General features: G+C 47.3%; 1 long non-coding RNA gene across 2 annotated transcripts in view; it reads right to left on the bottom strand.

Moving 5' to 3' along the window:
- Nucleotides 1-18,337: 18,337 nt before the first annotated feature.
- Nucleotides 18,338-25,451, bottom strand: part of LOC125136040 (uncharacterized) — a 55,260-nt gene continuing 48,146 nt past the window's right edge. For both annotated transcript variants that reach the window (XR_007137097.1, XR_007137098.1), the window contains 2 exons: nucleotides 24,286-24,371; nucleotides 18,338-20,442 (listed from right to left, as the gene is read on the bottom strand). This is a non-coding gene — a long non-coding RNA (uncharacterized LOC125136040). The remainder of the gene's footprint in view (nucleotides 20,443-24,285; nucleotides 24,372-25,451) is intronic.

Genomic DNA, 25,451 nt, shown 5'->3' on the forward strand with positions numbered 1-25,451 from the left:
GAAGTGGCACGAGGGAACACTCTAGGGGGGCAGTAACGTTCTCTGGGTAGAAGTTTGGATCACCACGTACAGATCTGCCCAGACGCAGCGTGTCTATCTTCCACTGTGGCACAACAAATAACCATAAACTGGAGGATTAAAACCACGTGTGTTAGCGTCCCCACTGGGGCACAATGGGATCAGTGCCATCGCTGAAGCACCAGGATGCAGGTTCAATCCCCAGCCCAGCCCAGTGGGCTAAAGGTGTTGCCATAGCTGCAGCGTAGGTTGCAAGTGCAGCTTCAATCTGATCCCCGGCCCACATGCCATGGGGTGGCCAAAAACATAAAGAAAAAAAAAAACCCACCACACAGGTATTATCTCAGCGTTTCTGTCAGTAGAAGTCCACACGAGACTTAACTTGGTCCTCTTCTCAGGATCTCACGAGGCTGTAGTCAACGTGATGGGCTGGCTGTGTTCTCATTCGAAGGTCTGACTGGGAACCAACTTCCAAACTCATCAGGGCTGTTGTCACAACTCATTTCCTTGCAGCTATTAGACCAAGAGCCCTAGCTTTGGCTGGCTGTCATCTGGAGACTACCCCCAGGTCCTGGACCCCCTCCCCAGTCCCAAGGGTGCCCTGAGCTCCCTGTCACGTCGGCTTCTCCAACACAGCCGCTTGTATCATCACGCTCTCCAGAAGAGTCCCTGGTCCTGTCTGCCAGCAAGACGCAGGTGCTGACGGCCGATGGCTGACACCTTCCAGAGGTCTGGTTTGATGGAGGGACTGTGAGGAAGACCCTTTCCAAAAACCCCTTTGTTTGAAGACTTTTGGATTTTTCAGGTTTTAGCAAAAGGTTACACCTTCAGGTTTTTCTCTAGCCCACACTGTCTTCATTTGAGCACCTGCTGCCATCTGGAGAGGCAGAGAATTTCCAAAGATCACTCAGCCCTACTTCCTTTCGGTTTAACAGTTCTTCCACCAATTACTCTCTCCTCTCACATTTTTTTTTTTTTTTGTCTTTTTGCTATTTCTTGGGCCGCTCCCGCGGCACATGGAGGTTCCCAGGTTAGGGGTCGAATCGGAGCTGTAGCCACCGGCCTACGCCAGAGCCACAGCAACGCGGGATCCGAGCCGCGTCTGCAACCTACACCACAGCTCACGGCAATGCCGGATCGTTAACCCATTGAGCAAGGGCAGGGACCGAACCCGCAACTTCATGGTTCCTCGTCGGATTCGTTAACCACTGCGCCACGACGGGAACTCCTCCTCTCACATTTTACTACAAGCAGCCAGAACAGAGCAGGTAGGACCTTTGGTACTTGGCATGGAAACTTCCTTAGCTCTAGAGCCAAGTTCCTCACTGACAAGCCCTACTTCCCACATCGCCATGGGCAACAAGCTCACTGACCTTCCGGCCACCCCATGCCAGGAGCTTTCCCTTCCTCCACTTCCCAAATACGCACTCCTCCCTTCCTCCCGAGCCCTGGCCGGCGGCGTCCTCTAAAGCTCAGATTTCTATGATTCACGGGCTTTTCAGGGAGGCTCGGGCTTTCTCCGCCATGCTTCTCTGCCCATTGGTGAGTTCCAAAACCACCACACATTTTTAGGTATTCGCTACAACAGCAGCCCACTTCCAGGGACGTGTGTTTGTTTTTCATTGCTGCATAACGAGCTCCCACACACTTAGCAACTTCAACCGCACACATGCGTCGTCTCACCGTTTCTGCAGGTCAGGAGTCTGGGTACGACTGACCGAGTCGGTCATCTGTGCAGGGTCGAATAAGACCGCTGTTCTCATCTGGAGGCTCACCTGGAGAAGAACCTGCCTCTAAGCTCACTCTCAGGGCTGGCTGGCTTGAGCATTATTTCTCAATTCTCTGCTGCATGGCTGAGGGCCCAAGCTTTGGGCTGGCTCTTGGCTCAGATTCTCAATGCCACCCAGAGTTCTTGGTCACATAAGCATGTCCAGTAGGGTCACTTACTTCATCAAGCCCACAGGAAGTTTCGAGGTCCAGTCTCCTAGGAATCTGGAGTCTTATTATAACATCATCACAGAAGCGACCTCCTGGCATCTTTGTCACTTCCCATCGGTTACGGGCAAGTTACAGGGGATTTTGGAGGGTGTGAATACCAGGCGAGTTTCCTGGCAGGCACCTTGGAGTATGTCCACCACGCTCAGGGACGAAAACTTAAGATTTGGGCATTTGACGTCAAAAGGAAAAACAGGCTGAACACTAGATATGCACGCTACATTGCTGAAATACATCCATAAAATAAGATGGATTGATGGGCTAGAGGAATAGATGGATAAATTATGATAAAGCAATACAGGAACATGTTTACAGGAAAATGTTAACAGCAAAATATAGATGCAGGTTTATGAGTATTCACTGAAAAAATCTGTTATATACTGGAAATTTTCATGATAAGGTATCAGAAAAATAAATGCATACTGGTGATCACTGAGGAACGAGAGAGACTATTATCTATTTCTTTACACTTTCAGCATTTTTTTCACTTTACTGCAATAAGCATGAATTTTGTGCATAATCGGGACTTGGGAAAATGTGTTTAATTTGCAAGTCGCTGAAGTATCAAGCCAAAGCGCTCTCCAGCCCAGCACTGGGTCTCAGTGCCTTCCTGGGCATCCGTCTCCATGAGGTTGGGATGTGACCCCCACACAACCTTGAACTTCCCTATGCCGGCTCCGGGTTAATCATTCACGACCTCATCTAAACCTTCCGAAATCTCACACTCTCAGGGTGCATCACCAGTGCATAAGAGCACCGCAAGTTAGGGACCACTGTTTTGCTTTTTATTAAAGTACAGTTGATTTGTGATGTTGTGCCAATTTCTACTGCGCAGCCAAGTGACCCAGTCATACATGCGCATACTTTTCATTTCTTATTTGATCTTCCATCAAGGTCTATCCCAAGGGACTGGGTATCATTCCCTGTGTTGTACGTTCTTCTTTTTCTATGTCCTAAAACGGTCTTCGTTCTCTCTGGTTCTAGTATTTCTGAATTTGGTAAACAAATCGCAGTCCATCTAATCTCAGTGATTCAGATTCTGCCACAAAAACAAATACTCTGTAAAAGTGGAGTGCTTGGGGCTAAATAAACAATATCCCCAGTAGTGCCTATTAGGGTCAGGCTTTTGTAGGTAAATTAATTAGTCGGGAGTATTTAAACCATGTCATACCACAGCCAAAAACAACAACAGATGTTTGAGGAATGAAATAACTGGTGTCTACAGGCCTAGACATCACCTTTTTCATTTTCTTTTTTACAAGAGGAAATGCTTCTGTCCAGCCAAGCACATTATTAAGGCATTCATATTTATTTAATAAGTGGGTCTTGACTAATGGAAGAAAGTTGCAAGGCAACTTGTTGGCTATTAACGGAGTCTCTATGCTCCCTCCAAAATCATTTGATCTCTAAGAATTAGTCACGTCCCCGGTGTTAAGTCTGGGCCATAGGCAGGAATACCGAAGGGGAGAGAGAGAATGAATACACGAACTCATTAACAAATAATACGATACAGCACACAACATGCTGCAAATAACTTACAGTCATAATTCTGCATCTGTCAAGCTACACCCTGAAGCGCAAACTAGGGTATTACTCCCGCCTTAAAGCTCTTGAGGTGCTAAAGCGGAAGGCAAAGCAGAGTTCCCACTGTGTGCAGCAGGTTAAGAACCCGACTGCAGCAGCCCTGGTTGGTGTGGAAGCTCAGGTTCAATCTGCAGCCTGGCGCAATGGGTTAAAGGATCCAGCATTGCCCCAGCTGCAGCATAGGTTGTAGCTGAAGCTTGGATTCAATCCCTGGCCCAAGAACCTCCATATGCCATGAGTGTGGCCATAAAATTAAATTAAAAACAAAAAAGAACGCAGCAGAGGAGCAGGCCCTCAGTAACTGTTTGCTAAACTGAATCAGACGTAGAAAAGTCAGTAAGTTTATGGAGATGGTAAAAATTAGTGGGCAAGAAAGCTAAGATCCTTAAATGATGGGTTGGGTTTGGATTGGCATAAATAAAACAAAAGAATAGCCTTAAATATCTTCTTTAATTTAGGAGTAAAACAAGAACAACAACAGTGACATTGTTTGAGATTTTAACAATAATCTGGCTGCCCCGGGATGGAGAAAAAACTCACATGATGGGGGGATAACGGCTCCCAGGATATGGCAAATACGATGAGTTTAAAGAATAAACCAGAGTTCCCATCATGCCTCAGCAGTAATGAACCCGACTAGCATCCATGAGGACGCAGGTTCAATCTCTGGCCCCGTTCAGTGAGTTGAGGATCCGGCATTGCCATGAGCTGAGGTGTAGGTCAAAGATGTGGCTCAGATCCTGTGTTGCTGTGGCTGTGGTGTAGGCTGGCAGCTGCAGCTCTCCAATTTGACCCCTGGCCTGGGAACTTCCACATGCCATGGGTGCAGCCCTAAAAAAAAAAAAAAAGAAGAAGAAGAAGAAGAAGAAAAATAAAGAAGAATAAGGAATAAGTAAACCACCCACAATGACGTCTACACTCTCAACCAGCGTTCCTGGAGAAAGTTTTGCGGGCACTGCAGAAAACTGGGCGAACAACTTTCAAACAATGTTCTTGGGAGATGCTGTGTGAATTTTTAACAACCCTACTGATATAAAATGAACACACATGAACTACACAATGTGAGGTACACACACACACACACACACACACAGAGATGCCTGTGAAACCATCACCACAATCAAAATAATAAAAATATTCATCACCCCCCGACAAAAGTCTCCTCATGTCCCTTTGTGATGCCTCCGTGCCACCCCTTTCTCCCGCTGTCCTGAGGCAACCACTAAGCTGCTTTCTGCCACTGTGGAGTCCTTTGTATTTTCTAGACGTTCATGTAAATGAACTCATACTATATGTACTCTGCTTGGCTTTTTTCACTCGGTGTAATAAATCTGAAATTCACCCATGCTGTGGCAGGGGTTTGTGGTCCATTTCTGTTCACTGATGAGTAGCATTCCATTGTATGGATATACCACAGTTCATTCATTCACCCATGAAGAGACACGTGGGGTGTTTCTACATAGGGGCAACTACAAACAAAGCTGCAGTAAACTTCTGTGTACAAATCTTTGTAAGGACATATGTCCGCATCTACATTATTTCTCTTGGGTGGAGCGGAAGGGCTATCAAATTGTTCTCTTTCCAAAGTGGCTTCCTCATTTTACAATCCCACTTGCAGTGTACGAGAGCTCCAGATGCTCCACAGCCTTGCCAACACTGGCTGTGGTCAAGCATTTATTTATATATTTTAGGGCTGCATCCACCACATATGGAAGCTTCTAGGCTAGGGGTGGAACCAGAGCTGTAGCTGCCAGCCTATGCCACAGCCACGGCAATACCAGATCCAAGCTGTGTCTGCAACCTACACCACAGCTCAGGGCCACGCTAGAGCCTTAACCCACTGAGTGGGGCCAGGGATCAAACCCACAACCTTGTGGATACTAGTTGGGTTCCTTATCACTGAGCCACAAAGGGAGCTCCTCAATCTTTTAAATTTAGCCATCTTCACAGATATGTAGTGGTAGCTCACTATGCTTTTGATCTACAGTTCCCTAATGACTCATGATGCCGATTATCTTTTCATGTCCTTATTTGCCACCCATATATCTTCTCTGGTGAAGTATCTGTTCCAAATGTTTGCCTAATTTTTAATTAGACTCTGCTTTCTTATCACTGAGTTTTAAAAGTTCTTCATATATTATGGGTACATCTTTTGTCAGGTGCCTGACTTCTAAGCATTTTCTCCAACCTTCTCATTCTCCTAAAAATGTCTTTGAAGGAGAAGGAGGTTTTAATTTTGATGAAATCCAGTTTATCATTCTGTTCTTTTATGGATCATGCTATATCTAAGAAATCTTTGGCTAACACAAGGTCACAAGAGTTTTCTCCTACTTTTTGTCTACAAAGTCTACAGCTCTAATTTTACGATTTAGGACTAGAGTCCATCTTGAGTTAACTTTTTGCATATGCTTATATCAAAGTCCTAGCACCAGTTATTGAAAAGATTATCCTTTCTCTACTGATAAACCTTTGAACCCCTGTGGAGTTGTCCCTTTGTGTGGGGGTTTATTTCTAAACGTTCTTCTTTTCCACTGATGTATTTGCACTGCCTCGATTGCTGTCATCTTATTATGTCTTGAAATCAAATAAGGTTAATCTTCATTTTCAAGGTCACTGCGACTGTTCTAGGTCCTTTCCATTCCGTAGACTCTGAGAGTCAGTATGTCAAGAGCTACAAAGGAACTTGCTGAGATTTTTCACTGGGACTGCGTTAAATCCATATGGTGATTTGGGGAGAATTCACAGGTGAACAACCATGACTCTTCTGACCCATGGACCGTGACTCCATCCCTTTAAGCTTTCCTGATGTCTCTCAGCAATGCTACAGTTTTCAGTGTGCAGAACCTGCACATCTTTTGTCAAACCTACCCTTGACATATTTCACATTCCTGATGCTATTATTAAAATATTCTAAATTTTGACTTCTATGTTTTCATTGTTAGTCTATATTAGTAAAATTACCATGTGTTTATTTTGTAGCCTTACCACCTTGGTAAACTGTGTCAGTTCTAGGAGTTTTTCGTAAAGCCCATCAGTTTTTTTAACAACAATCACAACATTTGTCAATTAAGATCAGTTTTACATCTTCTTTTCCAAACGAGTTGCTTTTTATTTATTACTTATTTTTCTTCCCTGGCTGCCCTGGCTAGGACCCCAGAACAAGAATGACTAGAAGCGGTGAAGAGAACACATCCTTGTCTTGTCCCTGACCTTGGAGAAAAAGCATTCAGTCTTCGTCATTAGCTGAAGGTCTTTTAAAAATGCCCAATATTAACAGTGAGGAAATCCCTTCAATTCCTAGATTTCTGAGAATTTTTATTAGGAGTGGATACTGGACTTGGTTAAATACTTTTGAAAAGGGAGGAAGAGGGCCTCTCTCTATTGCAATGACCATGCATTTTTTTCTCTCTCTCCGTTTGTTATAGTGTATTGCATTGATCGATTTCTAACGTTAAATCAAACAACGAATTCCTAGGATAAGCCATACCTGGTCATAATGTTATCCTTTTCACACAGTATTTGAACAATTTGCTAAAAACTTGTTTAGAATTTTTGCACCTATGTCTATGAAGGGTCTATAAGTCCCTTTTTTGTATTGCCTTTGCCTCGTGTTGGTATCAGGGTAGAACGGGCGATAGAAAATTCTATGGAAAGTAGCCCGTCCTCTTCAATTTTCAAAAAATGTTTGTGTAAGACTGGTACGATTTCTTCTTTAAACGTTCAGTAGAAGTTAGAGTAGAGCCATTTCGCCTTGACATTTTCTTCGTGGGGAGGTATTTAGCTACAAATTCAATTTCTGTAATAGATATAGGGTTATTTTAATTAGTGTGCATTGATAACTGGTATCTTTTAGAGGAGGTGTTTACTTCATCAAGTTGCAAATTTACAGGCATAAAGTTTTTCATATCATCCCCTTATTAAACTTTAAACGACTCTAAAATCTATGGTGATGTCACCTCGCTTATCTCTAATACTGGTTATTTGTTTCTTCTCTCTTTTTTGCCACATCGGTCTGTGTGGGTTTAGCAGTTTTACTGTGCTATTCAAAGAATTATTGATTTTTCTCTAGTGTCTTTTGGGGTTCTTCTGTTTCGCTGATTTCCATCCCATTCTTTTTTAGCTCCTTCTTTCTCCTTAATTTCACCCTTCTTTTTCATGTTTCTTACGGCAGAAACTGAGGCCGTTGGTTTGAGACCTTCCTTCTCCTCTAACACAGGCGTCTCACACAACACTTCCCCTTTGCGACTTGATTAGTGGCATCCCCACAAATTCCGATAATGGAGTATTTTAATTTTCCTTCAGCTGAAAATATCTTGAGGTCCACTTTGATTTCTTCTTTGACCCATGGGTTATTTACAAGTGTATTATTTAGTTTCCAAATATTTATAGGTTATCTGGGTATCTTTCTGCTACTGATTTCTAATACGCTTGGTGTAACTTGAAACTTCTTTAATTTATTGAGACTTGTTTATGGTCCAGAATATGACCTACCTTGGTAAATACGTCCAATTCAAAGAATGTGTTCTTGTATTGTTGGGTAGAATGTTCTATAAATGTCAGTGAGGTCAAGCCGTCCAAGTTTTACCAATTACTGAGAGGGGGCTCTTGGAATCACTGACTCTACTTGTGGGGTTTTCTATTTCTCCTTGTGGGTTTATCACATTTTGCTTCATTTGTTTTGGAGTTCTGTTATTAGGTGCATAAATTGCCAAGATGTCCTCTTGCTGAACTGACTCCAATATCACTGTGACGTGACCTTCTTTATCCCTAGTAATGTTCTTTCCTCTGAAATCAACTGTGTCTTGATATTAATGTAGCCACTCTGACTTTGTTATTATTATCATGGTAAATCTTTCTCCATCTCTTCATGTCTTCGTGTTTGAGGTGCATTTTGTTCTACTGTTTTTGTCAGCAGCACAGAGCATTGCTTTTTTATCCGGGGTAACAATCTCTGCCTTTTAATTGGGGTGTTTTCACTATTTACACTTAATGTGATTGTCGGTGTGGCTACGTTCAAATCTATAAAGACATCCGTGTTCTACTCATTTCACTTGTTCTTTGTTCTTCGTTTTTCCTCTCGTTTTGAATTAACTGTATTTTATAGCTCTACGTTATCTCTTTCGTTAGTTTAGGTCTTTGCTATTTCAGCAGTGGCTTTGCTATGTACAGTGCACATTTTTACCTTGTCACTGTCTCCCTTCAACAGATATTATATCCCATTGCATATAGAATATGAACCTTGAAATAGTTAATTCCATGTTTCACTTCCTCATGTTTATGCTATTGTTGTTGTCACGTGTTTTACATATGTTATAAAGCTCACACACTACATTACTATTTTTTAAAATAGTCAACTATCTTTCAAAGATATCTACATAATAAGGAAACTATCTTAAATATTTGCCCACGTAGTTAGCATTTCCAGTGCTATTCATCCCCGTACGTAATCCATATTTCTATAGAATATCAATATCCTTCTGCCTGAAGGATTTCCTGTAACCTTTCTTACGATGCAGATATACTAGTGATGAATTCCTTCAGGTTTTGAATGGCTTTATATTCATCCGGCTTTAGAATGTAACTAGAATTAAAAGTATACTTTCGGGACTAAACACCAAGAGCTTTCATATAAAATTCATGCTCTAAGAATCTGACTGCTATGTTCTCAGAGGTAAAATATTATTTTTTTTGTTTGTTTCTCTGAACCCGACCAAGAATTGATCACCATTTCAGAAAACTGCACCCTGGACAGCAACATCCGGCTCCCCACCCACGCGGCGGTCTGCACCCAGTCGGTCACGGTCATTCTGGGCACATTCTACTGCTTCGTTATAACTTCAGGAGTAATTGTGCTCGAGCTTTGTGCATCATTTATTATAAACTGCTTTCCGATTTTTCCTTTTGTCTTACAATTAAGGTATTATGTTCTTCTTAATGTTATGGTAGTAGTTCATATAATCGATGACTTTCAAACCAAATAAAAACTGTCATTTTTCTATGGGTGCCTAAAAAAACTACCCCAAACGTAGTGGCTTCAAACAATAATCATATTTTGCTCGCAATTCTGTGGGTTGGCAATTCAGGCAGGGCCCAGATGGGAGGGCTCCCCTTTGCTCCACAACACGCTGGCAGAGAACACTTTGCCTTGGGGATTAGTTGGCAGATCGGCCCGAGGCTGGCTGGTCCTAGATGGCCATGTGTCTAGAAGTTGGCTACTGCCAGCTCTGGCACCCAACTCTCCTTCATGTGGCCTCTCCAGGTGGTCAGCTCTGGCTTCTTCAAATGGTGACTTGGTTCCAAGAGGGAGAAGGTACAAGTTGCAAAGCCCTTTGATGCCTTGGCTCCGAAGCCACCCAGCATCATTTCCACTGAATTCTACACATCACAGGTAATCACACAAGACTAGCCTGGATGCAAGAAAGTGGAGGAATGGAAACCACTTCTTGATGAAAGGAGCGGCAACACCAGATTGCAAAAGGCATGTGTACATAGATTGGGGGGGGGGGATCTGTTGGCTGCATTTTGTAATTTATCACAAAGTACGACCAAATATGGGGTATAAAAGGGACTTCGGGTCTGTTATGACTGAGAACCATCACCGGAAATAATATTTTCTCCATCTCACCTCTCACCTGTCCCAAGGGACACACCCCCTCTCTCCACTCCTCGTGCAAACAAATAAAAGTCTTCTATGCCGTCAAAGGAGCGTCACCTCCGCAGACAGCAGCAATGGTCTCCGACGGAACAGGGCACCATCTGTCTGCAACAGTTAGCGTTCTGTACTGAGTGATTTTTTTTCTTTTTAGGGCCGCACCTGCAGCATATGGAAGTTCCTGGGCTAGGCGTCGAACTGGAGCTGCGGCTGCCAGCCTATGCCACAGCCACAGCAATGCAGGGTCCGAGCTGCATCTGCGACCTACACTTGCATCGAGACACCTCCAGACTCCCAACCCACTGAGTGAGGCCAGGGATCGAACCTGCATCCTCAGAGAGACAACGTCGGGTTCTTAACCCGCTAAGCCACAACGGGAACTCTGGGCACTTCTTAAACCTTAAAAAAAAGACACAGTTAGACTGAGATTTGGTCATTAGCGCTTCCTTGGGGCTTTGTTTTGTTTTTCTAGAAAACAATGAACCAGGACACTGATATAGCCTATAGCACATTTTCAAGTAAAGGGTCTTTATCATCAGATAGAAAACTAATTAGTTAAGTGACAAATTAATTAGACAAGTGACACCATTCTGTGGCAGGGGGCCACACAGACCAACCCGCTTGGCGTGGGGGAAGTTCTGGACACCGTGTGCCGTGCCATGAACAGCTGGAGAACTCTGAGCTCCTCCAAAGGGCGAACGGTCTGATCTCAGAACGTCCTAGCCCGGCCTTGCTTTTCCTGACACACTTTCCTCACACCGTGGGCGAAGTACACACAGCCAGCGTGGGTACCCATCACAGGGCAAACGAGCAGCCATCACGTCAGCGGGCACAGAGTCTCAGCACCGGGAGCGGAGGGCTGGGCACGCCGATGGTCAGGGTGCTCTCCTTCCCTTTGGGAAGGGTCCCCTCCAGCTACTCTAATGCCCTCAGTCATGTCTGTTCACGTTCACCTTTAGGAAACCTCTCCTCGAATGCCGCGGCCTCCCACCAGGTCCCAGGGAGGCAAAATAACTTCAAACACATGGAGCCTGCCACATACGTAACAAAGGCAGGTTCATGATCCCCGGTAACCTTGGTGTCCCTGACCACACCTGTTGGCCTAGCAAGCGTGCCAACCAACCGGAGCCCCGGGGACAGGGTCCCTCGACACCCTGGGGATGCACCGAGAGACAGCCATCCCCTTTGGCTGAACCAGGGCACAACCTATTCCAAGAAACAAGTCTGAAATCTCATCAGGCCATAGATGGCAAATATGACTTTCTTGCCAGATTCCACATAAAAGGTGACATCTGTGTGGCGTCCAGGGCCTATAAAAAGCTGAAATAGGGCTAAGAATATAAGAATATAAAAAGAAGTAGGGACCCCCCCTCCCCATTTAACATACTCCAAATCCTTGGATCTTCCGTTGGAATGAACATCCTCCATGAGCAAGGGTTTTTTTTATGAAATCTGAGCTCCGTGCAGTGCACTTTGCTGGTGACCCAACCAGCAGCCTTCACCAGGCCCACGGGCCCGTCCGCCAGCTCTGTGAGCGCTGGGTGCTCCTAGCTGTCTCCTTCAGAGGGTCCTCCCGGCCCCCTTGTAAGAGGCACACTCCCCTCAGAAGGGATGCCCCCAGCCCAGGGAGCCCCAAGCAGGTGGCAGAGGATGCGAGAGCCCTCAAGATAGGATGCACTCTAAGGGGCTCCATGGTCACCCAGGGAGGTGGCCCAGGTGTTACCCTGCAGCTGCTCTCATGCAGTGAGTGTTCCTGTGTCACAGCTATGGTCTGCTAGTGCACGCGACCACGGCTTTAAGGAAAGGGACGCCCTAGCGTTTAATGTTTACTGAATATTCCCTGCAGCAGGAACTTTCCAGTTTTTTGACAATGACCCAAAATAGATAAGCATACTGGCATCATCCAGAACATGCACGCATGTGAGTGTGAGTGTGGGTGTACACAACTGAACGTAAGTGCGTGTGAAACATTCATGATACCGTATTTTCCTTTGCTTCTGATGTTTTCTATTTCATTTTTGAAGTGTGGGTCACACCTCCCTAAATTAGTTTTACCAACTTTAACATGTGCGACACACAGTTTGAGAAACACTGCCCTGCCACTCTTAGCAAAGCACCTCATAGATCAGAGGCACTCAATAAATATTTGATGAATGACTGAGCGATTGGCTGGTTATGAGAAGGGCCAAGAAACACTCTGGAAGGCCCTTGAGCTTTTGGCTCTGGGCCTCTAGATCTTTTTAATTTGTTAGACCCAATGGCGAATTATATGATTTACCTCCCTCAAAGGGACACAGGGAGGAGGAGGACTCGATCCAAAGGAACCCCTGTGGGTGTGTTTCGCCAAGTCCTTGGGCTCCTAAACGAACCCCGTAATTTTAGAAATATTTAAATGACTGACAGTTTTAGGAGGTCCAGCAATGACCAGAGACTAGCTCAAAGGGTTACCTCCAGAGAACAACTGCCAAGAAAGGCTTAAAAGGAGTAAACTGGGGACCATGAATGAAAGCAGAAAAATAAAAAAATAATAAAACTCGGAAACAGCAAGGTACTTTCTGAAAGCATTTGCTATCACTGTCCTCTGGGATTTGGGACCGCCTCAGGCTGCAGAGCACCCTGCCCTCCGCGGGCTCCCACAGCAGGTACACGTGTAGGAGAACCCGGGGGAAGTGAGCACCCCGGGACTGGCTGGCCTCAGCCCGACGCCTTCCAAACGCCCCAGAAGCAGGAGACTCGGGCTCCGACCAAACGGAAAGGAATAAGGTGCTGTTCTTTTTTTTCAACTACGTGGCTGGTTTTTCAAAGATTTTAAAGAAAAGGAGTTCCCACTGTGGCACAGTGCGTTAAGAATCCAACTGCAGGGGCCTGGATCACTGTGAAGGCACAGGTTCGCTCCCAGCCTGGTGCAGGGGCTTAAAGGATCTGGTGTAGGTCACACTGTGGCTCAGATTCAGTCCCTTGCCTGGGAACATCTATATGCCACGGGAGCAGCCATTAAAAAAAAATTAATATTTTAAAGAAGAAAAAAAACAGCAGAGGGAGCTCCCATCGTGGCTCCGTGGTTAACAAATCGGACTAGGAACCATGAGGTTGCCGGTTCAACCCCTGGCCTTGCTCAGTGGGTTAAGGATGTGGTGTTGCCATGAGCTGTGGTGTAGGTCACAGATGTGGCTCGGATCTGGCGTTGCTGTGGCTGTGATTTGGGCCGGAGGCTGCAGCTCCGATTTGACCCCTAGCCTGGGAACCTCCATATGCTGCAGATGCAGCCCTAAAAAGACAAAAACAAAAACAAAAACAAAAACACCATCAGAGAAGAAGAGCAAGGAGAACTCTGCGTTCTCCAGGCAGAAGGGCCTGGGCGGCATGGGGTGCATGGCAACCACTGCCTTGGGTCCTCCTCAGCCTGGCTGACCACCCCTGGCATCCAAACTGAGTCTAGCATCCAACCCGTAGACGCACCTAACCCTGAGCCTCTCTGTCCCTGCCCTTCCTTCATCCCACGCCCTGCAGGGACTTGGTTTCACATCTCATCAACTAAAATTCCCCAAATGAAGCAGCCTGGACTTGGACTTCCTTGTAGCGGCCACTGACTGCAAAAGGTCAGTAAACACAACAGGGGTGGGGGGAAGAGCATAGCTCGGCGTTCCCCAGTGGCCTAGTGGTTAAAGTTCCAGCGTGGTCACTGCTGTGATGCAGGTTCGACACCTGGCCCAGGAACCTCTGCATGCTGCAGGCACGGCCAAAAAGAATAGTCTCTCTTGGTGTTCCCGTCATGGCTCAGCGGAAACGAATCTGACTAGCATCCGTAAGGATGCAGGTTCGATCCCTGGCCTCGCTCAGTGGGTTAAGGATCCGGCATTGCCGTGAGCTGTGGTGTAGGTCGAAGATGCAGCTCGGATCCAGCATCGCTGTGGCTGCAGGGTAGTCCGGCAGCTACAGCTCCCATTCGACCCCTAGCCTGGGAACCTCCACATGTGGCCCTAAAAGGACCAAAACAAACAAACAAAAAAAAAGAATAGCCTTATCTTTATCGTCACCACTCTCTCACAGACGTTTATAACACTCCGTTCAGTCATGAACTTAGGCAGCAAAGCTCAGGGCAGCACATCAGCGGTTCCTGTGACGTCACCCCCAGCAGACATCAGAGATGTTTTTCTCATGGCACTCAAGTTGCAGCTATATCGCCAAACATCACCTACACTCATTTCTTCTGGGAAATTATGACCGGCGTTCAATTTGCCACCGGATCCCACTGATCTGGCTTTTACTCAGTATAACTTTATTTCACTGACACAGGTTTCCTTTGGATGCCCCCCCCCAAAAAAAAATTTTTTTTGATTCATTAAAAAAGCCTTAGTCCAAGGAAGGATCCAGAGGCTTCCACCAGACTCCCAAACTAACCTATGGCACAGAAAAGAAACCTTTCATGAATATGCCTCTGTCTGCCAGGAAGTTTGCAATACTTATTCCTTCTCATTTTCAACCACTTTTATTTTTTTAATTTTAAAAAATATTCACTTACCTGTAGTCCCAAATTACAACACTAATTTAAGCTTGTGCTAACGAGGGACACAGTGCAAGGAAAGAGCACAATCACCTGCCGAAGAAATCCACCACCCCTGCCTCTCGCTTCCGTGAGCACACGAGAGGGCTGACGTACGGCGCGCTTCCACCAAAAGAGATGCATTCTACACGCACTATTCGGTAATTTACATTTGCCACTTGGCAATTGACACATAACATAGATACTCCTACAAGTCCAGGACTGTATATTTTTCTGGTTTCTTTGTGCACACTTATATAAAATTAATGTGAATGAAACCGTATCAGACACGCCATGGTTTTTGGTGCAGCTTCCTCCTCTGTCTTCTACCTCCCTAACCTATATGAACTACCCACCACCATGGAGCCAAGCAACCCAGAACTGAGCAGCTTAAAACAATCATCAACATTTATTATCTTAGAGACTCAGTTGATGGGAGTCAGCTGGGAGCACTCAGCTGGGTGGTTCTGGGCAGAGGGTCTCTGAAACGATGGCCGAAGAGGTTGTGCAGGGCTGCTGTCATCTGAGGGCTTGACCGGGGCCGGAAGCTCCGGTTCCAAGATGGCGCCTCACATGGCTGGTGGGCTGGTGAGGGGGCTGCTGTGAGGGGGGTGCTGCTGGCAGGGGGCCTGTGTTCCTGCCACATGGACCTCTCAACTCTGGGCTTCTTGAGTGTCCGCATGGCATATGGCAGCTCTTCATTTTGGTATATCCCACTGGTTATGCAGGTCAGCCCTCTTCACTCGGGGTAGGGCCTACACAAGGGCATGAACGGTGGGAAGCAAGGCTCCCTGGAGGCCTTCCTGGATGTTGGCTGCCATCCCACAAGGGCCACCTCTCCCAGATAAGCCAAGCTGGTGCCTTCCAGGCTTTGCAGACAGGAACAAGCAGATCTATCCAAGAACCCACACAGACGACAAGTGCACGCTGAGGGACGCATTACTGAAATGAACACTGCAAAGACTTTTAAATAATTAACAAAAATCTCTAATTTATCAAAATCGGATACGTTTCAAAAGAAATATTTTTTACCAGTTACAAATAAAGAAACTGAAACTCTAGTCCAAGAGTGTGTGACCAAAACGCGGAGCTACTGGCATCCAGAGCCAAGACCACCAGACTCCAAAGCCCACACTCTTCCCACGACGCTAAGCAACAGACATCACACCGTCTCGCCAGCCTCGCTCTGGGTGACAGCCCTGAGTCTCCTTATAGAGGATGGTCACTCTTGCTGATTCCTCATGAAAGCGAAAACTCAAGCCTTCTCATCCCAGCCCTGTGCTCTCTGTTCAAAGCCCCAGGCGAACACCGGATGCTGCCCACGCAGCCTCGCCGGGTCACTGAATCTCTGCCTGCTCTGAGCCTCCCTCGGTCCACCTGCTGGTTTCTTTCCCTCCTTTCACAATGAGATGTTTTCCTTCTGCCCTCATCCCTGTAAGTGCAGAGCGAGGCCAAGAGCCCGACGAAGGGACGGTTGTTCCACCAAGGAAATGGAAGGCAGGGAGAGGAAGCAGCTGAACTGGACTAGCTCTGCTAATCTTTCTTCCCATCGTCTCCCCGCCTCTAACCCTCGTCAGTGTTGGCAGGTCCCCGGTGTGCCCGAGTCCAACCGTGAGCCCCCATGAGGTAGTTTCAACAAGCAGGAATCAATCGCTCCCCCCCACCCCGCCCTTGCCGCAGGCACTTGGGATTCAGAGATGAGACAGGAAGAGTGTCCGTCCTCCAGGAGCACACCGTCTGTCCTAAAAGCCCAGATACACACATCACAACAGCCTGTACAACCCCATCGAGGTGAATAAAGCCCCACAGAGCAGGCACAGATGAGGCCAGACAAGGCAGATCGATTGCTAGTGTTTCCACTGTGGGTGGAGTAAGCAGACCTTCCCCCAGGATGCCAGCAGGTGCCCGGTGAAAAAGGAGTCTGTGCTCATGCCCCATGAGCGTGCTGGCAGACGCATCCTCTTCACGGCCTGTTCAGAGCATCGTGGGTCTCCAGAGGAGGGGAAATTAAATGCAAGCTTTCTGAACCCGAGTTGGCCATGAAATCTTTTTCCCCTCCTCCCCAGGAAATATCTTATATTCCCTGGAACATGGTTTGGGAGTTGCTGAAACAGGGTAATCTATGCTTTGTCCTGACCTCAGCAATGTAAAACACGCAACCAACAATGGCTGTGTCTTTCCTTTCCTGCTCCTTAGGTCCGTAATGAGATCTGAGGGCTTGGGGGCTTGCCAGAAATCTTTATTTATTTACATTAAAAAAGAAAAAAAAATATATATATAACCATCCACAAAAGTTTCACTCTTCTTTGTGCTAACAGACCTCAGACTCAGCTTTTACCTTGCTGGAGGGAGAATTTAATTACTTACAGGTTTTTCTAGAAGCGTCCTCAGTTCAACCCTGCCACAGTTTATACTGCAGCCCACATTACAGAATTCCACTGGCATTTGGCTCCTCAGTGTCCTTCTTTAGAGTGGTGGTGCTGTGCTTCCAACGATATACACAGAAGAGTTTGGGAAATACCAGCCGCTTGAGACTGCGCGGATCGAATGATCGGCCCCGCTACCCAGAAATTTACACAAAGCACTTCGCCGGCTCCGCAGCCGCCAACGACGGCGGGGGCCGGGGGGGGCGGGGGGGGAACGGACAAGCTTTCCCCTTGGCCACGGACACGAACTCTGGGGCTGCCCGCTCAGGTATCGGTGGCCCAAAGCTTGACCCCCTCAGTGAATTCCTTTGGGAGATGGTGGCCTCCGGCAGGGACCCCGGGATGGGGAGAAACTGGAAAAGACGACAGAGTCTCCCTCCCAAGAGGAAGCGTCAGGAAACAACATTTCTTTCCAAAATTGCTTTTACACCGTTAGCCAACAAATGCCGGTTTGCTCCTGGTCTATAAACGAGCTCGCCAAGCCCAGAAAGACAGACTCCTCCCGGGAAATCACAGGTACCTGAAGCCCGCCGCCCACTCGAGAGGCCGGCTCCGCAGCGCGCATGCGCATTCGAAAGGGCAAGCGTTCCAAGGGTGATGCTCTCGATGGAGATGCTCGGAGGCGAGGACACCCGGCTCTCCCTCCCCCTGTTCCCGTCCTCCCTGCGGAGAGGCTCTCCACTCGGAACCAGAGCCCCGTCAAGGCCAGACGGTGGCCTCGGAATGGCTGATTGTCCTTCCCTTGGCTGGAGGGGCCTCCAAATGCGCGCTTCTAAAGAATACAAGAAATGGCGGCACCTCCCCCGCAGCAAAAACACTTTTATGGATGACTAATCAGCAATAATGCTGCAAATGACCCGTCTGCAAAACCTTCAGTGCCTGGAGATCTAAATGACTCTAATCCTTCTCCCCCCCAAAACTAGGTATAACATAATTTCAAGTAATGCAAGAGCAATTTCTCCCTTCATTGGATACCAAGCTCAAGATGTTACAGGAAAAAGAAATAGCTTTTACCGCTGATATGAGAAATTTAAAAGAGAGACAAGTGTGAGCAAACAAAAGCTGTCACATCAAATACTGTGGGGGAAAAAAAAAATCTAGAAAAAATGCCAGAAATGCTCAAGTCTAAATAAAGTCATTTATTTGTTATTTTAACCCCTTCACTGTCGGAGTTACTGGCAGTGGCTAGTTAATTTTCCGCAGGTGGGAGTGCCGAGGCTGGTCCCCTGTGCTTAGAATAACTGTTGCATTGTGGCCTGTTCCCTTAGTTCTCTGGTCTCTTAAAAAATTTCCAAACACAAACAGGATGGTACGGACATTCCTTGTCTGTGAGTATCATTTCTTCAGAACTCCAATCTTGTCCAGTTTCCGCCACACTGAGCAAACAATCTAGACCATGAGCTCCCTAAGGGCTGCAGCCACACACTGTGGGCTTCTGGTGGACGGTAGGTATTCGGTGGAGTGTGGTGGGAACTGTTGCTTGAATTTTGTGTCCTAGGCAGTTAACATGCAACGCAAAGCTAAGACGCTTTCGGGGACAGGGGCAGTGGCGGGGGACGACGCTATGAAGCCCCTTCCCCTATAGAAGGAGAAGCGAAGAAAATACAGGTTGGATAGATCTGGGGTTCGTCCCTTGCTCCTTTTTGGTCGAGTTCATAAGCCTACTTCCCAAGTTAAGATTATGTGCCACTAAAACTGAGTTAAGATAAGGTTGGTTTTCAGAGCACTGCTCATGAAAGTCTATGGACATAGAAGAAGGTACTTCCAATTCGCTGGGGACTCACTTTGGGCACTACGGGTGACTCCAGGAGGCAGAAGTCACAGCCACCATCCTCAAAAATCTACCCCTCACTCCTCTGCCCAACACAGTAAGGCTTCTGTCACCCATACATTGCTTTGGCAATGGTCACCAGGACCCCCTGGGCAGTCCCAACCCCTCAAGACAGCACACGAAGCCCCCCAAAGTCACCAGGTCCCCCCACCTCTGCAGCCCTGCACCCTCCGTGCCTTTTACCAAACAGGAAGTTCTCCCAGGTCCTCTAGCCTCGGCTCACACGCACTGCACACTGCAGGGCTCAAACCCCTGGTGCTTCCGGCCCCTGCCCTCCCTGCACGTTCTTTCCTGACCACCGGGCACTGTACCAGCCCAGCTCCTGGTGGTTCATGCATCTGACCGCCCAGCTAGTGAGATAAGCCCCTTGCAGGCAAGAACCCAGCTGCTTGGCCTTGGAACCCTGGGGTTCCCCGTCCTGGATAGATGCAAGGCAGATCCTTAAAATGAGACTGAGTGACACGGTATCCACCAAAGGCAACAATCAGCTTGCAGAATGAATCTGGTTAAATGAGGTGCTGGGATTTTTAAAGTTATGCTGGGGCCTATGCGATGGTTCCTCCAGCGCCCCTCCACCCCACCCATCGCCCTGCGCCCTGGTGTTAGGACTTTCTCGGTGGTTCCTCACCTCGTGCACCCTGGCCATGAGTGGAAGAGAGTGCGTCTGTGGTCCCAGGTGCCTTGTGGTGACCTCCCGCCTCTCAAGCATTTGGCATCTTCGGTCCCTTGGCATCGCCAAGGGAGGCCGTGGGCAAGAGCCCTCCTGTGTGCGGAGGAACACGAGGGAAGCCAGGTCAGCGTGGCCACGTGCTCTCGGTGGGGCCACGTGCTCTCAGCGCAGACGGTCGGCTGTGGGTTTGTGTGTGGGAGCACAAGCGAGGCACACGCCCTCCGAGAGTCTAGGACTTGTGGTTTGTGTTATCTCGCGACTTCATATTTGGAAGAGGTATTTTAATTTCTTATGAGCTGTGAATAATTATGTAATTCTGCCACCTTCTTAAAAAGAAGACGTTTCAAACTGACTCCCGTAGTCCCGGGCAGACAGCTTTCAGGGGACTTGGCTGTTTGCCCTTGGGTTTTGAACAAGTGGGTACCAAACAAATTCTTGAGGGCCGCGAGAAAACCGTTCGCGACACAGAGCCATCCGATCCAAAAGCGTAAAGGAAAACCCCTCTTCCTTCTCCAAGTGAATCCTTAAAAATTACTTCTGAAAAACAAATTCTGCTCGCACTCAAGTGGGAGAACTCACGTTCTGATTTGTTTTCAACCCACTGCAGTCTTCAGTGTCCCTGAGTTTTTCCCACACTCCCTTTCGCTCTTGTTTGTACATTAGTCATGCCATTCTTCGAAATCCGTCTGAGTCCTCCTCATTCCTCCTCGGTTGCCGAAGAACCTGGGGGAAGGTTCGAGAAGATTGCATCATCAAGTGCTGCCATGACTTCTCAGTGGTCTACCCCTGTACTTTAAATCATTGCCTAAAAAGCACTTCTTAGGAATGCCTCCCCTTCTAGATTTATCCCTGTCAACCCTTAAGTCACTTGGTCATCAGTATCTCTGGGCATCTGCACGATCCCAGATGCTGTTCCAAGCACTGGGAACGGAAAGCGTGCAGGCAGACAAAGTCACACACCCCGAGGGACCAGGACTGGGCGACGCTTAGACGCCGTGATCACCCACAGCTGACTTCATGACAGGCACACCCGAAGGTGATCCTTTCATTAACCACGGACAAGGGATTGTGAGCAGCTAGGATGTGCTTATCTTTTTTTTTCCCCTGGGGCCTAAGTTTTTTTTTTTTTTTCTCATATGTATTTCATATTCCTAGCTGGAGGAATATCAAAAGAATCTGAATATCACCATCTGGAAGTTATGCCATGGACTCCAGTGGGCAGGATTAGAGCTGAGTTTCTCTTCTTCCTCTAAAACTGTGTTTCTTCTGCTTCCAAATGAGCACAAACATGTCTGATTCCCTAATGAGGCCAACCCAGAGCCTAAAAGTGCCTTATGCACCCACTGGCCCAGGTTTAGGGGATTCGCCAGTGTAGCAGAACTGTTGACTGGGAGGTTTGGGGAAGGGGGGGGGTTCCTTTAAGGATATTTGATCATCAGTGACTTCACTTAGGCATTAAATCAAACGTGCTGACATACACGAATGTCAGAAATGTAGTACCCGGCTCCTTCCCAAACATCTGTTGGTGTACCTGGGTCTGGATTTTATCAGGAAGCCCCAGAAAGCCAATCCAGTCTCAATACCATGCCGTCACCAATCAATGGTTCTCAATACCATGCCATCACCGATCAATAGTTCATTAGTTCTAATGGACTATCTTTTACTAGTATTCCCCAGATGGGTGTTTAGCTTGTTACTTTTGAAACTACTAGTAGTCTTCAGACACGGAGGATTGTTTTTTGAAAACGTTCACTTTTTATACCTGTACTACATCGCCGGCATTCGACGAGGCTCTTCCTGCTCACCCAGAAATGTTTATCATCCTGGGCCTTTCTCTCTCCTGCCAGGCCAGCCAGTGAGCTCCCGAACGAAGACCCTCCCAGCACCTGGCAGGTGAGAGAGCTGATAAACACAGAAGGATTTTTTAGCTCCAACTGTATTTTTAACTCTCCCCTATTCAGCATCAGCTAACGGGTCTCGAGGCTGTGGCGTCCGCTTTGATAGTACAATCCTAGTTCTCCTGACACTTGCACGGGGCAGATTCAGTTTGGAAACATCCTCTGATGATCGTGCACTGACTCTGTCCACACTGGGTGAACATTTCTCAATGCCACGGCCCGAGCAGGCTGCCTGCCAAGAGAAATGGATTTCAAGCAGAAGTTCAAAACACTTGCCATTGTGAAATCTGCCCAGGAGTCCTAATTTACACCCATTCGTGGTTATTATGATAGAGTTGGTAATGTAAGAAGCTGCCACGAAAACAAAGAATCCCCAGGTTCCTAATCTTTAACACGGCGACGCACGCAGGCTCTCAATGTCTGGCGTCTGGTGCGGGTCCTCGCTCGACCGTGGAGCTGCAGTGCCTTGGCCGTAAGACGGAGAGAGTAAGACCCCCCCCTCGCGCCAGATGGACCCCGGAAATGGATGCGTCCATCCACACAGGCAAAGCCCTCGGAGCAGTACCAGGCAAAGCCATTAAAGCCGGCTCTTATGAAATCCCCTTAGCCTCCAGACAAGGTAACTGAAGACAAGTATAGAGTTTAACATGAGCTTCCCTTTGGGGTGGGGGGGGAGAACTATCTTTATACATCTTATAAAAGTATTGCATCATCCTTCTTCAGAGCTTCCATCAAAAGTGGAGTCTTTTCACCACGATGGATGAGAAGAGAAGAACCAGAATGTGTCTCCATACATGACTGGGTCGCTGTCCTGTACAGCAGAAATTGGCACAACCCTGGGAATCACCTTTTTACTCGGAAAAATAAAGAATCCTTTTTTAAAATGTGGGTTTTTCCTACACGAGACGCGCGTTGAGACTCTGTCTGCACACACAAGCTGCATGAACTATTACCCGGGTAAAATCAAACAACGGAATATTAGCAAAGTTTTCCACAAATTGGTTTACATTTATGGACCCAATCTTCAATGGCTTTTTTTTTTTTTTTTTGGTCATAGGTACGTTATCCCAAATATGTCATCAGAAAGGTTTTTAGTGGGCAGACTTGAAGCTACGTTTATAGAGCAAATTAGTGGTACGTTGTGTGCATTTGCTAAAGTATTAGGTATGTAAGACATTGTAATATTGGGGCTATTCTGCTGCCCATAGACAGTGTCTGTCCACAGCTATGATGTTATCCAGCCCCATTATCCACAATGAACTGCGTAGGAAAGCATGTGGACTTTTTAATTCTTCCGGCCCTTACAATGAGAAGTTGGAAGGGCTTTTTGCAGGGAAGCGATCCATGGGGTAAGTTGGCTTTCTCTTCCAACGCAAAGATAACTGCAAGGTAGAAACTGCTCGCTGTGAAAAATAGCACACTCAGCAGAAGAGATCTCTAGAAGGCAGGGCTGAACAAAAGATGTTACCACTCATGTCAGCCATCCAATTGTTTTCTCCGCCTCCAGCACTTATAAAAGTAAACTATTTCAGAAAGCAATTGCCTCTTTTTCAGCTAGGATGTGCTGTTATTACACCAAGCGGCATCTATCATCTGCTCTGCTTCTCAAGGGGGATGGAGGTTACCGCAACTAAGCCGGGTGACGCTAGCTCGTCTCTACACAACAGAAGGAATGTGAGGCTCTGGAAGTTTCCAAGGCTGCCCAGGCCCCGGCAGAGCCAGACCCGTCCAAGGCCCGTGTTCCTACCTGTTACCGACGCAGCCTCCCTCCGCCAAGGACGAGCAGGCCCCAGATCCAGTTGCCAGGGGCACCTGGGGACCTGGCTCCGGGGCCCTGGCTGCCCCTTTCCACCAGGAGGAAAAGGAAGGAAGCCCTCCTCCCACCTCCCCGGGGGCACCAGAAGGGGGCCGCCTCTGAGCTGCCCGTCCCCCCAGCCCGTCCTCCACAGCAGCCCGCCCTTCGGTAGCTGCCAGAGGGGCACAGACGCACACACTAGGGCTCCGGCTCTCAGAGGTGGTGTCTATACCATCATTTCCCGGCTGCCCCTGGTCGTGTCCAAGCAGATATGCAGCTGATTACCAGCCCTGCTGTTCCTATGTGACAGCCGACAAAATGCATCAAGTGGCAGGACATGTTTCATGTGTACACAAGCGCGCACGCACACACACACACACAACCGAATGGCTCCCATGGGCAACCAATGTTTGAATCTCTTGAGGGCTCAGATATGGAGACTGTGCATAATCGCGGTAACGGGCGGCAGGCCGACACTCGTAGATGCGCCGCTCTTCAAGGAAAGTCCGTATCACTCAGAAGACAAACATTCAGCCACCTTCATCCTTCTAGTTGTGCCTTTGCAAAACCCTGTTTTCTCCTTAACCATCGATGACACAATTCCACGCTTTACAGCATCTGGCAGGGCGCCGAGTCTGTCATCTCATGGGCTGATCCTCGCACCAGCTCCCTGATGAAGCCACTGACCCCACATCTGCAGAGGAGCAAACCGCAGGGTAGAGTAACCAGGCAACCCGCACAACACGGCTCCGAGGGGGGGCCGGGGCCAGGCCGGGCGCCGTGGGCTTCGGGCTCGCAGCTCCTGCGGGACAGACACCTGGACATCCGCCTCCTGGAACGTTCCAGCAGCTCCGCGTCTGCGATTTAACTCACCTTCTCCCAGTGCTGACGCATAGAAACGAGCTGATGCTTTCACCTAAGAAGGGCGCTTTTCCCCATCCGTCCTGATCTTTAGGGAACTACATAAAAGACAAATATACAGTAAGCGTTAGCAATCGACAGATTATAATACAGTTAAGTTCAAAATGACTTCAGACAAAAGAGGAACGGCTTTCCACCCCTGGTGGAGCTGGGCATGGTTTGGTTGTATTTTGCCATTGGTGGACACAAGCACTGGACTCTGGGATGAAAAAAAAAAATTCAGGGTCCCCTCCTGTCCCCAAAAATCCAAGTTGGGTCCTACAGATACGCTGCATATTCTAGAAAGTTCTGCTTTTCAGGAAGCTACATCGATTCCGCCCTGGAAGTTCCCTTATCAAAAATGGAGGAAGGAAAGATGACAATGTTTCTTAGGGGGTTAAAAAAAAAAAATACTTGAGCTCCTCATACCCTAAGGGTGGATCCTTTTCTCAGAGCCAAAGAAAAGCCTAGAGCTACTCAGGCCACCCAGCAGTCCCGTTTACTCCCGGGAATGAGCAGGGACTTGCCTGAGCCAAAGAGCAGGTGCAACTTCGCAGGAAGCTCGTCATCTCGCTTATGCTTTACTTTTTTTTTAATGTGCTGTAAAACAGCTTTCTCTTTTCAAAAACTTTTTACAGATTAAATTGCACTGCTTTAACTGAAAACCGTTGGGATAGACATTCCTCCTTTTCTTTAGGTGGGCAGAATTTGGAATCATTTTCAAATCAATGTCTGATTTCTCCAACATCGCGCTGCCCTGCGTGTCTGTCTTTCAGCATGATGAGCCCTGTGCTGAATACTGATTTGAAGTGTGGTTCACCGTGAAGACTTAAATTGTCCTTCCCACAACTTTATCTGAGATGCCTGACAATGGTGACAATCACAGGACTAGTTTTATTGGGTAAAACTATTCTATCTGCAATTTGCTCTGACAGGCTCCGCGATTTTTAAGTGCAATTAAATCCTGAGAATTTGCCCAGAAAAAAATAAAAATTCTACCACATTTTGAAAAATTTTTTTTAAGAGACGGCAAAAAAAAAAAAAAAAACAGTTGAATTGAACAACTAATCACTAACTGGTTGCTCTTTAAAGAAAAAAAAAAGAAAGAGAGAAAGAAAAGAAAACGTATCCAGCTGGGC

Source organism: Phacochoerus africanus, chromosome 9, assembly GCF_016906955.1.
Source record: "Phacochoerus africanus isolate WHEZ1 chromosome 9, ROS_Pafr_v1, whole genome shotgun sequence".
Classification (NCBI taxonomy): Eukaryota; Metazoa; Chordata; class Mammalia; order Artiodactyla; family Suidae; genus Phacochoerus; species Phacochoerus africanus.